The sequence below is a fragment of the Oncorhynchus mykiss genome, chromosome 6 (genome assembly GCF_057628025.1).
Source record: "Oncorhynchus mykiss isolate SJ-2025 chromosome 6, ASM5762802v1, whole genome shotgun sequence".
NCBI lineage: Eukaryota > Metazoa > Chordata > Actinopteri > Salmoniformes > Salmonidae > Oncorhynchus > Oncorhynchus mykiss.
The window spans coordinates 53155720-53169690 of NC_143027.1; the positions used below are offsets into that span (position 1 = coordinate 53155720).

Consider the following 13971-nt stretch of genomic DNA (forward strand, 5'->3'; position numbering starts at 1 on the left):
AATGGGTCATTTAGGATGGCACTAGCATTGTTGATGAAATGCACTCTTGGGAAAAGAGGGTGACAAAGAAGGGAGTTGCAAACACAGGATCTGTGCTCCAGTATTCTCCTAGGGAGTTCTTCTTTACTATCCCCATGAGAAGGACTGTCACCAGGAAGGTATACATGGTTGTCCCCCGACTCCTGGCTCTCTCTTCTCCTGTAGCTCCAAGGCATTGTGATTGGTCTCTGCTATGTCTCCCACCACCTCCTGTCAGAAAGAACTTGAAGCACTCTGCCTCAGATGGAAATGGCAAGGGGCGTTGCACTCCAGACTGGGACTCATCAAGGCAAACAGCAGGTCCAGGAGGGGTGAAATGGCTGGCAGCCTCCCAGCAACCACAGAACTCCTGTATTCCTTCCATTGTCAGTCTGCCTCCTTCACCAGCATCTGGGACTTTGTCAGTGGTCAAGGGGTCATCAGATTCAGCGTTCTCAATAGCTGGGGGGCAGCTCCTCACTGTCAGGATCTGATTTCTGACTTTCAGACTCATTGTCATAATTTTTTTTAAATCTCCAGAATGTGCGCACTTGTGAGTTGTCTCCTTTTGAAAGACATTGCTAATGCTACAGCTTAGTTCACTAGCTCCATACATAAACAACAACACTGAATGGCTCAGAGTGGGAGTGAGAGGTTACGTGATTGACTGCCTGCACGCGCCATTTGTATCAATAAATCATTATCAGAAAATAATTTGTGGTAATTATCATTCCGATTATTGCATAGATTGTAATGGGGACATTGTGTGTAAAATACTTTTTTTGAAGGTTGTACTGATTATGATGAGCTAAGCTAATTCCAGCTGTGTGTGGAGCCATGTTTGTTGACATACAATGCATTCTGGGTTTCACGTCGGACCAAAGATGCTATAACAAAATGAGGTGAGTAAGGGTTCACTCATTTTTTTGAGAACTTCAGGAAGTGAGTGGTGGGATGTGAACGATGGTAGATGACACATCCCTTCAACATGCATACTATAAAAAGACCAAACATCTTGTCTTCTCTTGTTATCTTTGGTTTTTGTAAGGGAAAAAGGCATGGCATGAAACTAATCATCATCGGATTACTTTCGATTTCTAGAAAGTGTTTTACTCAATTATTTTGATCAACGGTGAGCTCATCCGTGATGTGATTAATTATACATAGTAATTGCTATTAGCTAATTAATATTGTAGTTTATCAGCCGATAGTTAGAAAATATGAGCGCTTGTGTTGTGTCAATCTTTCCTCAGTTAACGCAACATTTTTCCGGTTAGGATGATTGTGTTCGATACTTCTGTAAATATCTGAACATTGCATCCAAAAATAAACTGGTCACATTCTGGACCTAACTTTGTAAGAACTGTGTTTTGTGTAAATAGTTTCTGAAAAAAGTGTGGCCAGCTCAAATGCTGATTGTTGCATCATTCGAAACTGGCCGTTCTAAATTAGCGTTCTAAATAAGTGTTCTAATCACATGTGTGATCCTATGCTTCAGGGACCACTGTAGAACACTCACACCCGTGTGATATTATGTTTGAAAGGGTTAACAAATCTCCAAACGAGCTTCGATGCCATTACAACTCTCCTTCCGTGGCCTCCAACGGCTTTTAAATGCAAGTAAAACTAAATGCATGCTCTTCAACCGATTTACTGCCCGCACCTGCACGACTTGCATCACTACTCTGGACGGTTCTGACCTAGAATATGTGGACAACTACAAATACCTAGGTGTCTGGTTAGACTGTAAACTCTCCTTCCAGACTCACATTAAGCCAATCCAAAATTAAATCCAGAATTGGCTTCCTATTTCGCTACAAAGCCTACTTTACTCATGCTGCTAAACATACCCTTGTAAAACTGACTATCCTACCGATCCTTGACTTCGGTGATGTCATTTACAAAATAGCCTCCATCACTCTACTCAGCAAACTGGATGTAGTCTATCACAGTGCCATCCGTTTTGTCAACAAAGCCCCATATACTACCCACCACTGCGACCTATATGCTCTCGTTGGCTGAAACAAAAACAAAAAGCTTCATATGTAAAATAATGTGACAGGTGAAATGAAGTGCGCAATCTATTTTATCTCCTAATGTACTTACAAAGTATCTACAGATACTAAAATGTATACCCCGTTATAAGGTATAAACGCTGCCCAAGCCTATTGTAGATGCATGGCCAGGGGAAAATGTTTTAAGTTGGCTGTCCTTCCACGTCACACCCCTACCCAGGAGCAGTGGTGTAAAGTACTTTCAAGTAAAAATACTACTTAAGTCATTTTTGGGGTATCTGTGCTTTTATTATTTATATTTTTCACATCTAAAAGTACTCGTTACATTATAAATGCTAAAATGGACAGGAAATGGTCTAATTCACACACTTATCAGGAGAACATCCCTGGTCATCCCTACTGCCTCTGATCTGGCGGACTCACTAAACACATGCTTTGTTTGTAAATTATGTCTGAGTGTTGGAGCGTGCCCCTGGCTATCAGTAAATAAAAAATAAAGTCCCATTTGTTTTGCTTAATATAAAGAATTTGAAATGATGTATATTTTAGCTATTACATTTACCTTTCATACTTAAGTATATTTAAAACCAAATACTTTTAGACTTCAACACAAGTAGGATTTTACTTGAGTCACTCTGTAAATATATACAAACACGAAACAATCTCTGACAAAGATGGGGTGAAATAAACAACATGTAATGAATGGGATTGAAACCAGGTGTGTAGGAAGACCAGAAGTCGTGACAGTAAACCCCCCTTGGGGACGACCCGGAGGGCGAGGCGCAGGGCGATCCGGATGGAGACGGTGGAATTCTCGCAGCATGGAAGGATCTAACACGTCCTCCACCGGAAACCAGCATCTCTCCTCCGGACCGTACTCCCCCCAGTCCACGAGGTACTGAAAGCCCCTCGCCCGACGTCTCGAATTCAAAATGGATCCAACGGAGTACGCTGGGACCCCCTCGATGTCCAGAGGGGGTGGAGGAACATCTCGCAATTCAGCCTTCTGGAGCGGACCAGCCATCACCGGCCTGAGGAGAGACACATGGAACGAGGGATTAATATGGTAATTAGTGGGTAGCTGTAACCTATAACATACCTCGTTCACTCTCCTCAGGACTTTAAATGGACCCACGAACCGCGGACCCAGCTTCCGGCAGGGTATGCGGAGGGGCAGGTTTCGGGTCGAGAGCCAGACCCTGTTCCCCTGGTGCGAACACCGGGGCCTCACTGCGGTGACGGTCTGCGCCAACTTTCTGGCACAATATGGCGCGTTGAAGGTGGACGTGGGCGGCCTCACAGGTTTCCTCCTCACGCCAGAACCAGTTGTCCACCGCAGGAGCCTCGGTCTGAATCTGATGCCATGGAGCCAGAACCGGCTGATACCCTAATACACATTGAAAGGGAGAAAAGTTAGTGGAGGAGTGGCGTAGTGAGTTCGGGGCCATCTCTGCCCAGTCCACGAATTTCGCCCACTCCTCCGGCCGGTCCTGGCAATAAGACCGCAGAAACCTACCCACATTCTGGTTAACTCTCTCCACCTGCCCATTACTCTCGGGGTGCAAACCTGAGGTAAGGCTGACTGAGACCCCCCAGACGTTCCATGAACGCCTTTCAGACCCTTGACGTGAACTGGGGACCCCGATCAGACACTATATCCTCAGGCACCCCATAGTGCCGGAAGACGTGTGTAAACCGAGCCTCCGCAGTTTGTAAGGCCGTAGGGATACCAGGCAAAGGGAGGAGCGACAGTACTTAGAAAAATGATCCACAAAGACCAGGATCGTGGTGTTATCCTGTGAAGGTGGAAGATCAGTTAAGAAATCCACCGACAGGTGTGACCATGGCCGTTGTGGAACGGGTAAGTGTTGTAACTTACCTCTGGGCAGGTGTTTAGGAGCCTTGCACTGGGTGCACACTGACCAGGAGGAAACATAAATCCTCACGTCCTTAGCTAAAGTGGGCCACCAGTACCTCCCCTCAAGACAGCTCATAGTCCGACCTATCCCAGGATGACCAGAGGAGGGTGACGTGTGGGCCCATTAGATCAGTCGGTCGCGGACAGCAGACGGAACGTACAGACGTCCAGCTGGACACGGGGCGAGGGCTCAGCACGTGACGCCCGCTCAATGTCCGCGTCCAGCTCCCACACTACCGGCGCCACCAAACAAGAGGCGAGGAGTATGGGAGTGGGATCCATGGACCGCTCCTCTGTGTTATACAGCCGGGACAGTGCGTCTGCCTTCACGTTCTGGGAGCCTGGTCTGCAAGAGAGGGTAAACACAAAACGGGTGAAAAACATGGCCCACCTTGCCTGACGAGGATTCAGTCTCCTCGTCTCCAGGATATACTCCAGATTGCGATGGTCAGTCCAGATGAAAAAAGGGTGTTTAGCCCCCTCACGCCAATGTCTCCACGCCTTCAAGGCCCTGACGACAGCCAACAGCTCCCGGTCCCAAACATCATAGTTTCGTTCCGCCGGGCTGAGCTTCTTCGAAAAGAAGGCACAGGGGCAAAGCTTCAGTGGCGTACCCGAGCGCTGAGAAAGCACTACTCCTATCCCAGCTTCGGATGTGTCCACCTCCACTATGAACGGCAAAGAGGGATCCGGATGAGCCAACACAGGAACCGAGGTAAACCGAGCCTTCAGGTTCCTAAAAGCCCTGTTCGCCTCAGCTGACCACTGCAAGCGCACCGGGCCTCCCTTTAGCAGTGAGGTAATGGGAGCAGCAACCGGAACAAAACCCCAGATAAATCTCCGGTAGTAGTTGGCAAACCCTAAGAATCGCTGCACCTCCGTTACCGTGGTGGGAGTCGGCCAATTACGCACGGCTGCAATGCGATCACTCTTCATCTCCACCCCTGACGTGGAAATCTGATGCCCCAGGAAGGAGACGGACTGTTGGAAGAACAAGCATTTCTCAGCCTTGACGTACAGGTCATGCTCCAACAGGCGACCAAGCACTTTGCGCACCAGGTACACGTGCTTGGCGCATGTAGCGGAGTATATCAGAATGTCGGCGATATACACCACTACACCCTGCCCGTGCAGGTCTCTGAAAATCTTGTCCACAAATGATTGGAAGACTAATGGAGCATTCATCAACCCATACGGCATGACTAGGTACTCATGCCCTGAGGTGGTACTAAATGCCGTCTTCCACTAATCTCCCTTCCGGATACGCACCAGATTATACGCACTCCTGAGATCCAGTTTAGTGAAGAAGCGTGCCCCGTGCATTGACTCAATCACCGTAATGATAAGAGGTAGCGGGGTAACTATACCTCACCGTGATTTTATTGAGACCTCGATAATCAATGCACGGGCGCAAACCTCCATCCTTCTTCACAAAAAAGAAACTCGAGGAGACGGGAGAAATGGAGGGCTAAATGTACCCCTGACGCAGGGATTCGGAGACATATGTCTCCATAGCCACCGTCTCCGCTTGTGACAGGGGATACACGTGACTCCTGGAAAGTGCAGCGTCTACCAGGAGATCTATCACACAATCCCCCCGTCGTTGGGGTGGTAATTGAGTTGCCTTCTTTTTACAGAAGGTGAGAGCCAAATCGGCATATTCTAGGGGGATGCGCACAGTGGAGACCTGGTCTGGACTTTCCACCGTAGTAGCACCAACGGAAACCCCTAAACACCTACCTGAACACTCTCGCGACCACCCCCTGAGAGCCCTCTGTGGCCACGAAACAGTAGGGTTATGACAAGCTAACCAGAGTATGCCCAGCACCACAGAATACGCAGGAAAATCAATAAGAAAAATACTAATATTTTCCCTGTGACCCCCCTGCGTTACCATACTCAAAGGAGCTGTGGCCTCCCTGATAAACCCTGACCCTAATGGTCGACTATCTAAGGCATATTTACAGGAAAAATGGGAATCACTAAACTATGAGCTAATCCTTTATTAATGAAATTCCCAGCCGCGCCTGAATCTACTAGCGCCTTATGCTGGGAATGCGGTAACAGAGACAAACATATGTGCAACAGAGGGCTCTGGATGAGAATGGTGCCTACTCACCTGGGGTGACACCAGAGTGCCCTGCCTGTCACCTCGATACCCAGAGGAACCAACCCGGCACCGACCAGCAGTGTGACCTCTGTGACCACATATGGTGCACGAGCGGGAACCCCCTCCGTTTTCCCTGTGCACTGCAGCTCCCAGCTCCATAGGTATCGGAGAGGGTGTGCGGGAGGATGGAACAACAAGACCCCGATCTGGACGTCCGCGAGTAGCCAGTAGGTTGTCCAGCCGGATGGACAGGGCCACCAGCTGGTCGAAGGTGAGGGTGGTGTCTCTGCAAGCCAGCTCCCGACAGACATCCTCACGTAGACTACAGTAGTAATGGTCGATTAAGGCCCGGTTGCTCCATCCAGCTCCGGCAGCCAGGGTCCTAAACTCCAGTGCAAACTCCTGGGCGCTTCTCTTCTCCTGCCTCAGATGGTAGAGGCGCTCACCCACCGCTCTGCCCTCAGGTGGGTGGTCGAATACTGTCCGGAAACAGCGGGTGAACTCCTCAAAATCGTCCAACGCTGCATCTCCCCCTCCACACACAGCGCTGGCCCACTCCAGGATTTTCCCGGCAAGGCATGAGACGAGGGCGAAACTCGTCTCACGGTCCGATGTAGCTGGGTGGACTGTGGCCAGGTACAGGCTTAGTTGGAGAAGGAAACCCTGGCAGCTAAAGCATCTCCGTCGTATCCCTGTGGCATGGATAGCTGGATCCTGTTAGGTTCAGGTGGGAAAGGGGCGTTCAGGGGAGACCCCGGTTGTGCTGGTGGAGGTGCTGGGAAAACTCCCTGTGTCTCCCAGCGGTCCATATTCTGGACAACGCAATCCATGGCGACGCTCAGTTTGGAAATCATCGCCGTATGTTCCATGACGCGCTCCACCACCTCCATGGTAGGGGTACCTTCTCCTGCTGACTTCATTGGTGGTCAGAGATTCTGTCACAAACGTGTGTGTGTATAGGTGACAGGGAAGTCAGGCGCAGGAAATAAACTCGGTAAATGGAGTAATTTAATAAAACAACTCCAAAACCATAAATACAAATTGGTTACGAGGACCCGTCGCGCACCAAATACCAACAACACGAAACTGAAACAAGAAACAGTCTGACAAAGACATGGGAAACAGAGGGTTAAATACACAACAGGTAATGAATGGGATTGAAACCAGGTGTGTAGGAAGACAAGACAAAACCAATGAGAAATGGATCAATGATGGCTGGAAGACCGATGGCGTTGACCGCCGAGCATCACCCGAACAAGGAGAGGCATCGACTTCGGTAGAAGTCGTGACACAATGAGCCTTTTCATTAAATAATACCGCTCCTGTAAGGTATTATTTTCATAACTGATATCGCACTGGCTTCCTAAAGGTTTTTTCATATTCAGAGATTCAGATTTTAATAATCGCAAATACAGGGTTGCAGGTTTGATTGCATGTTATAGTGAAAATGTTAGGCTTTGAGCTCCAACAAGCAGGACTCGTGAAATAAAATAATGAAAATGGTAATAAAACAATAGAAATAGCACTATATACATAATAGTAACTGTGGCAGTGATGAATAAATACATTTCAATAGGGGTGGATGCAGAGAAGACTGTTGAGGGGGTGTGGTGGAATGTCCATAGGGGGAGCAGCAGCATGATCATTAGGTGAAATAACCTAAAAGTAATAATATACATATTAACAACTGCAACAGTGATGAATGTGGGGCAGAATAAAGTCCATAGGGGGAGTAACAGGTAAGGTAAGTGAGAGTTGAGGGTGGGTGGGGTGGGGGGGGTCAGGTAGCTGACTAGTGGTGGCGATTCAGCAGCCTCGTGGTCTGAGGGTAGAAATGATATACGTTTTTGCCACGATGCTCCTATACTGCCTGGGTCTGAGTGATATTGGTGATATTTATTACCCCTCTATGGGAAGAGGCTCTCACCAACACGTACATGTCAGTTGCTTTGCCACAGGCCTCCGAAATCGAAATATATGTATATGGAGACTGTTTATTGACAAAAATAAGGGGTTGAATACATGTAAAAAAAATAAAAAAGAATGCTTCCTTCATCATTCATATAACTCTCAGATATAGGACAGACACTTCAGAACAAACTTCCTTTTGATGCTCTTTTGGGACTATTTGTTGTTCCATGTAGGGAATCGGTTATTCAGTTATGCATTTGTATGGGCTAATAGCGGTACGGCCAAAACACATTTTTCATCAAATACATGTTTTACACATTATTTTTGACTCTTCAAGTGGTTTTAAAATTCTAAATCAAATAGCATCCAAAAATCTGGAAAGCCGCATACGTCACACCTCTGCCTAAAGCTGGAGATCCGTCCCTAGTTGAATAATTATCATCCTATATTTAAACTTCATGTGCATGTTAAAGTTCTGGAGAACCTGGTGAATTCCCAGCTGAAAGACTTTCTCTAAAATAATTGTGTTTTATCCCCAAACCAGTTGATATTTAAAGCTGTCGATATCCAAAAAGCTGACATTTAAGTTGGGTTTTTAATTCAGGAATAAATAGTGTTTCTCTGTCAGTTAGGAAAGACCTTGTGCAAGGGATAAAAAAAAAATCTGTGCTTGATTATGGTGACTTTGTTTACATGCCAGCGCCCTTACAGCCAGGGCCCTTAAGATACTTAACACTGTATATCACGGGGCGCATAGATTTTTAACAAATGCAAGACCACTCACTCAACATTGTGATCTATACGACATGGTGAAGTGTCCCTCCCTTCCTACAAGAAGGCTAAAACATTGATACATCTTGGCGTACAATGCAGTGCTTGGACTATTGCCTACTTTTCTGTGCTCCTCACTTATACAGTATATCCTTGGTCTTGAAACAAGCTGCAAAATACTTTAAAACTGGAGGAGAGGGTATCACTTGAGTTTAAAGCTCTGATAGAGGGAAATGTTGACCATTGTGATTGTTTTTATTGTATTGTGTTGTGTTTAATGCACACACTGACTGCTTCCTGCTGACCTCTTGCCAGATCACCCTCGAAAAAGAGGTTTATAACACCAAAGGTATTTTCCTGGTTAAATAAAAAAAAACACACACCACCACCAACACTCCCATGCATGCACAAACACTTACATGCACACACACACACACACACAACACCACCACAATATTGGATGTGTGGAAATGCCTTTAGTGATGTTGTATTGAATAGTGAGAGAGCCGTGGTAGTACTCAGAGCTGTATTAATCTTCCCTGTTCTCCTCTACCATGCTCTAGAGTACAGTCATGATGGATTACCTTCTATTCCCATGCATCTACACACACACACACACACACACACACACCACCACCACCACGTTGGTTGCCCATTAATAACTTATCCTTATAAATGGACCTAGTCGAGAACCAGGCTTCCCTAATATGAGAAAGCCTAGGGAAATTCATGGCAGAAATATAGCAAAATAGGGGTGGAGACCCAGTATTAATCTTTTTATAGTCTTTGGTAAGAATGGCCGGGAAATCGCTGATTAAAACCACATCAAAATATGTTGTTGTATGTCTAAGAAAAAAAGGTACTACAACCAAAAAGGTTTCTTCATCTGTCTTCATAGGAGAACCATTTTTGGTTCCAGGTAGATCCCTCTCCACAGAAATGTTGACCATTTTTAATGTATAGTATTGCGTTCTTGTGTTCAATGTACTCGCTGACTGCTTCCTGCTGACCTCTTGCCAGATCCCCCTCGAAAAAAGAGGTTTATAACCCCAAGGGTCTTTTCCTGGTTAAATAAGGGTTCTCCTATGGGGACAACCTCAGAACTCCTTTGGAGTGTGGAGCACACTTCTGGCAAAACATAATTACGTTTTTCCTCCAGGTTTTCTGCAATGTTGAAAACTAGCATACGGAACAACTCCGCAAAATGTGTCTTTCCCGGTCTGAAAACAGTGACAAACATAATACATAGCACCAACGGGAATGTGGGGGGGGGGGTTCTTGAGATGTAACATCCAATCAAAATATTTCTGCTGGGAGCCAGCGGACCATTCAAACCAATTTTGCAATACAAAATTACACATCCCTTGGAGGTCTGGAGGACAACAATGTGATTTTGGAGGTATGGCAATAAGAGACTAGGACCAGTCGAATCCAGTAATGGAAACTTGCCCAACCTTATCCCCTAGCACAACATATTTTCTACGGATCAAACTTAGTTTGAACGCCTATGAGGTAAAGTAATTCTGAATGTCATTGAGGGGTGGGGTGGAGGGCGGTAGTGTTAGGTATCAGATTCATTTGTAAAATTTTTTTTTTAAGCAAATCCTTATTGTGTGGGGTGTTGAGGCGGGGTAGGTCGGGGTGGGGGGACATTAGTTATTATCTTTGAAGGGTGTTGCATCTGTGATTTATTCCGTGCTGCAGTAGAGCTTGCGCAAGAGCATTATAACGTCATTATTGCTTGAAGTGTGACCCAATTTCTTTCTTCATCCTACCTTTCATTCTCCTCCTCTTCTGTTGTCACCCAAATCCAGATGAAGTGTAGCTGAGCATATGGTGCTTTATCTGACTTTTCATCACAGGTTATCTAATCAGACTCAGCCACCTGCCTGTCACAGCCCCTCTGTCTGAGAGTGGGAAGGAATCAACAGACTGGAGGAGGGAGAGAGGAAGGAGAGAGAGAGAGAAAAGTAAAATACAGAAGGGAGAATGGGAGTCGGGAGGGAGACAGGAGTAAGGGAAGTGAGAGAGAAGATGAGAAGGGAGGTCAAGGAATGGAGACAATTGTGAGACAAAAGGATAGGGAAGGGGGGAAAATGAGAGGAAAAAGATAGGGAGAGAGAGGGAGATTGGAAGAGAAGGAGACATGAAAGAGATGGTAGTGGGATGGGAGAGATAGGAGAAGCAAGGGAGGAGGGAGAACAGAGGAGAGGGAGATGGGAAGAGAAGGATACATTTGAGAAAGACCGTAGTGAGATGGCAGACAGGGAGGGTGATATGGGAAACTGGAGGAAGATGGGATTCAGAAGGGAGACGGGCGCAAATCAAAGTGGGATCGTTCTTTGTGGGAAGAGCATGCATCGGACATCATAGAGGAATCACTTGACTTTTGGCTGGCAGCCAACACACACGCATCTAAGACACACTGGGTCGCACTCTGACAATCAGAGAGGGGGCAGAATACTGTGGGCTGACTGCACAGAGGTGCCATGGAAGAAGGTTCTCCATGGGGAAGCAGTGTGTGTGTTGAGGGGGAGGGGGTATCCAATCTCCATTAGCCAGGTATAGACATTGAGTTATCAGATCTTCCCATCCCTGCTCTATTTTGGTGCACCTCTCAAACAGCTACAAATATTTACGCATTCACATAGCAAATCTACTCTTGAGCTGGGCTCGGGAATGGAATAAGTATTGAACAACTGAGCTTCAAATCAAATTGTATTGGTCACATACACATGGTTAGCAGATGTTAAATATATGGATGGGCCATGACCGACCGGCATAGACAGGATGCAATAGATGGTATAAAATACAGTATATACATCTGGGATGAGTAGTGCAAGACATGTAAACATCAGTATTGTGCATCTGTAGAAGTGTGTCAGAACTTTAGGTGACAAGCCACATTTCTTCAGCCTCCTGAGGTTGAAGAGGTGCTGTTCCGCCTTCTTCACCACACTGTCTGTGTGGGTGAACCATTACTTTAAACACACTATGTTTGTCTATTGTTGTGACTTTGATGACCAATTTATGCAGAAATCCAGGTAATTCCAAAGGGTTCACATACTTTTTCTTGCCACTGTACGTATCATTTAGCTATTTGATTTTAAGTTTTAGGACCGCTTTAGGAATAAAAAAAATGCATAAAGAAATTATTTGATGAAATATTGATTTTGGCCATTACTACTAAAGCCCATAGAAACGCATTGAATAACACATGCATAAATGGCTAAAAGGACAGTAAAAAAAAAATCTATAGACACAAGGTTCTGAATTGTCTGTCCTAAATATATGAGATATAAAAAAAACGCAGGAAATATATATATTTAACCCCTTTTTTTGGGGTAGGCTCAAAACTACCTTCATATCTCCTTTTGTTAAAAAAAACTGTACTAGTTACCTTCAAACATGTCCCGTGACACTTGTGTGGGTCGTAGAGAAAAACAGAGAACATCGTGTTCATGAGAGTCTCCCCTTCGTGAGAGTGGTCATGACAGATTGTAGGTCAAACCATTCCGACGCTACAGACATTTACATAAGAAGACGGATTTTCGTGATGACTCATGGTCTGACAAACATCACTCTAGCTCTGCCGTCTTTAACCACAGAGTGAAACAGGTACACAACACAGACAAAAAAGCTATGAATGAATGACTTTAGTCCAAGCAGGGAGTGAAATAGATGTACAGTACCAGTCAAAAGTTTGGACGTGTCTACTCATTCCAGAATACATCAAAGCTATGGAATACATATACAATACAACACATATGGAATCATATAGTAACCAAAAAAGTGTTAAACAAATCAGAATATGTTTTACATGGGAGATTCTTCAAAGTAGCCACCCTTTGCCTTTGACAGCTTTGCACACTCTTGGCATTCTCTCAACCAGCTTAACCTGGAATGCTTTTCCAACAGTCTTGAATGAGTTCCTACATATGCTGAGCATTTGTCTGCTTTTTCTTCACTCTACGGTCCAACTCTTCCCAAAACATCTCAATTAGGTTGGGTGTTTGTGGAGGCCAGGTCATCTGATGCTGCACTCCATCACGCTCCTTGGTGTCAGGACGTTGTTATCGTTAATGTGAGGACATACTATTCATCAAATAATTAGCTGTTTATAATTACGTGATTAAATTAATCATGTAACCATTAACTCAGTAAGGGGCACCACGGGAAAAGTTTGTTTAATGATTTACCATTTCCTGACTTAACTCAAAGAATATCAGAATATCGATTTCATAGCAGTCACTAATTAATTATTTTCATCAGTCTCATTCCGAGCGTCGCATAATTGGTAAATCTGCACAAACCCAGGTCTCACTAAATCATTCCGTACCACACAAATTGAGTTATGTTATCATTTAGCTTGTTAGTAAATAAATAATTAAGACACATAAACAAACACACACACAGTCTAGGCTAATAATTAGGACTTAATACAATGGCAACAGGCCCCTAGCGGACCAACACAATATGACACGTGCTACACAAGATGGTGATTTAAAGAAAGAGAGAGATAAAGTGCACGAGAGAAAAGCACACTTGGATACATTTGTAAACAATTCTTTGTTTAGCCCTAACACCTTGCCCCGAACTGCCGCTCTTATGGGTCAGAATTATAATGAATGTATTTAAGAATTGAAGGTCTCCGTTGGGTATCTCTTCGTAGACCAAGTTCCGCTTAGTTGGATAGGTTTGGCTGACACCCTTTTCCTTCGATGGCCGTGTCTCCTTTGTTACCGGGTGTAAGTCTCTGATTGTCCACACAATGTCACAATGTCCTTCATCTTGGTTGTCTGTTTCCTTGCACTCGTTCTGTGAGAGTAGTCTTCTTATGAGGCTAATCAGCCGCGTTGACTCTCCCAGCTTGGGTAGGAAGGCCGTGTAGACAACCAATGATTTGAAGAGAATAACCGGTTGGACCTCCTTGAATTCACCTTCTTAGAAACATACATTTTCTTTGTCTTCAACCTCGTGTTGCGTTTTTGAGGTCACGACTAGTCGTAAACCTCGGCTGCAGCGCATGGTAAACTAAGTCTGCATGTAAATTCTTAAATCACATGTTTTATACCTTCGGGTCACAAAGGGTGTTTCCGTCTTTATGACATGTTATCTGGGTTCCCTGGGGTGTAGCTCGTTACAAGACAAGGTATTAGAACTTACTATGATCTCGTTTAGACAACTATAATCACAGTTCATCGTTACAAAAACATTATCTTTAATCT

The 13971-nt window shown here is 45.2% G+C and overlaps 1 long non-coding RNA gene across 2 annotated transcripts in view; it reads right to left on the reverse strand.

Annotated features, from left to right (window-relative positions):
* Nucleotides 1-2299: 2299 nt before the first annotated feature.
* LOC149982921 (uncharacterized) overlaps nt 2300-13971 on the reverse strand; it is a 255617-nt gene continuing 243945 nt past the window's right edge. The window contains exon 3 of one of the 2 annotated variants that reach the window (XR_016496753.1): nt 2300-3064. This is a non-coding gene — a long non-coding RNA (uncharacterized LOC149982921). Of the gene's footprint in view, nt 3065-3104; nt 3421-13971 lie in introns of those variants that run through there. The other variant, XR_016496754.1, reaches the window with a different exon arrangement.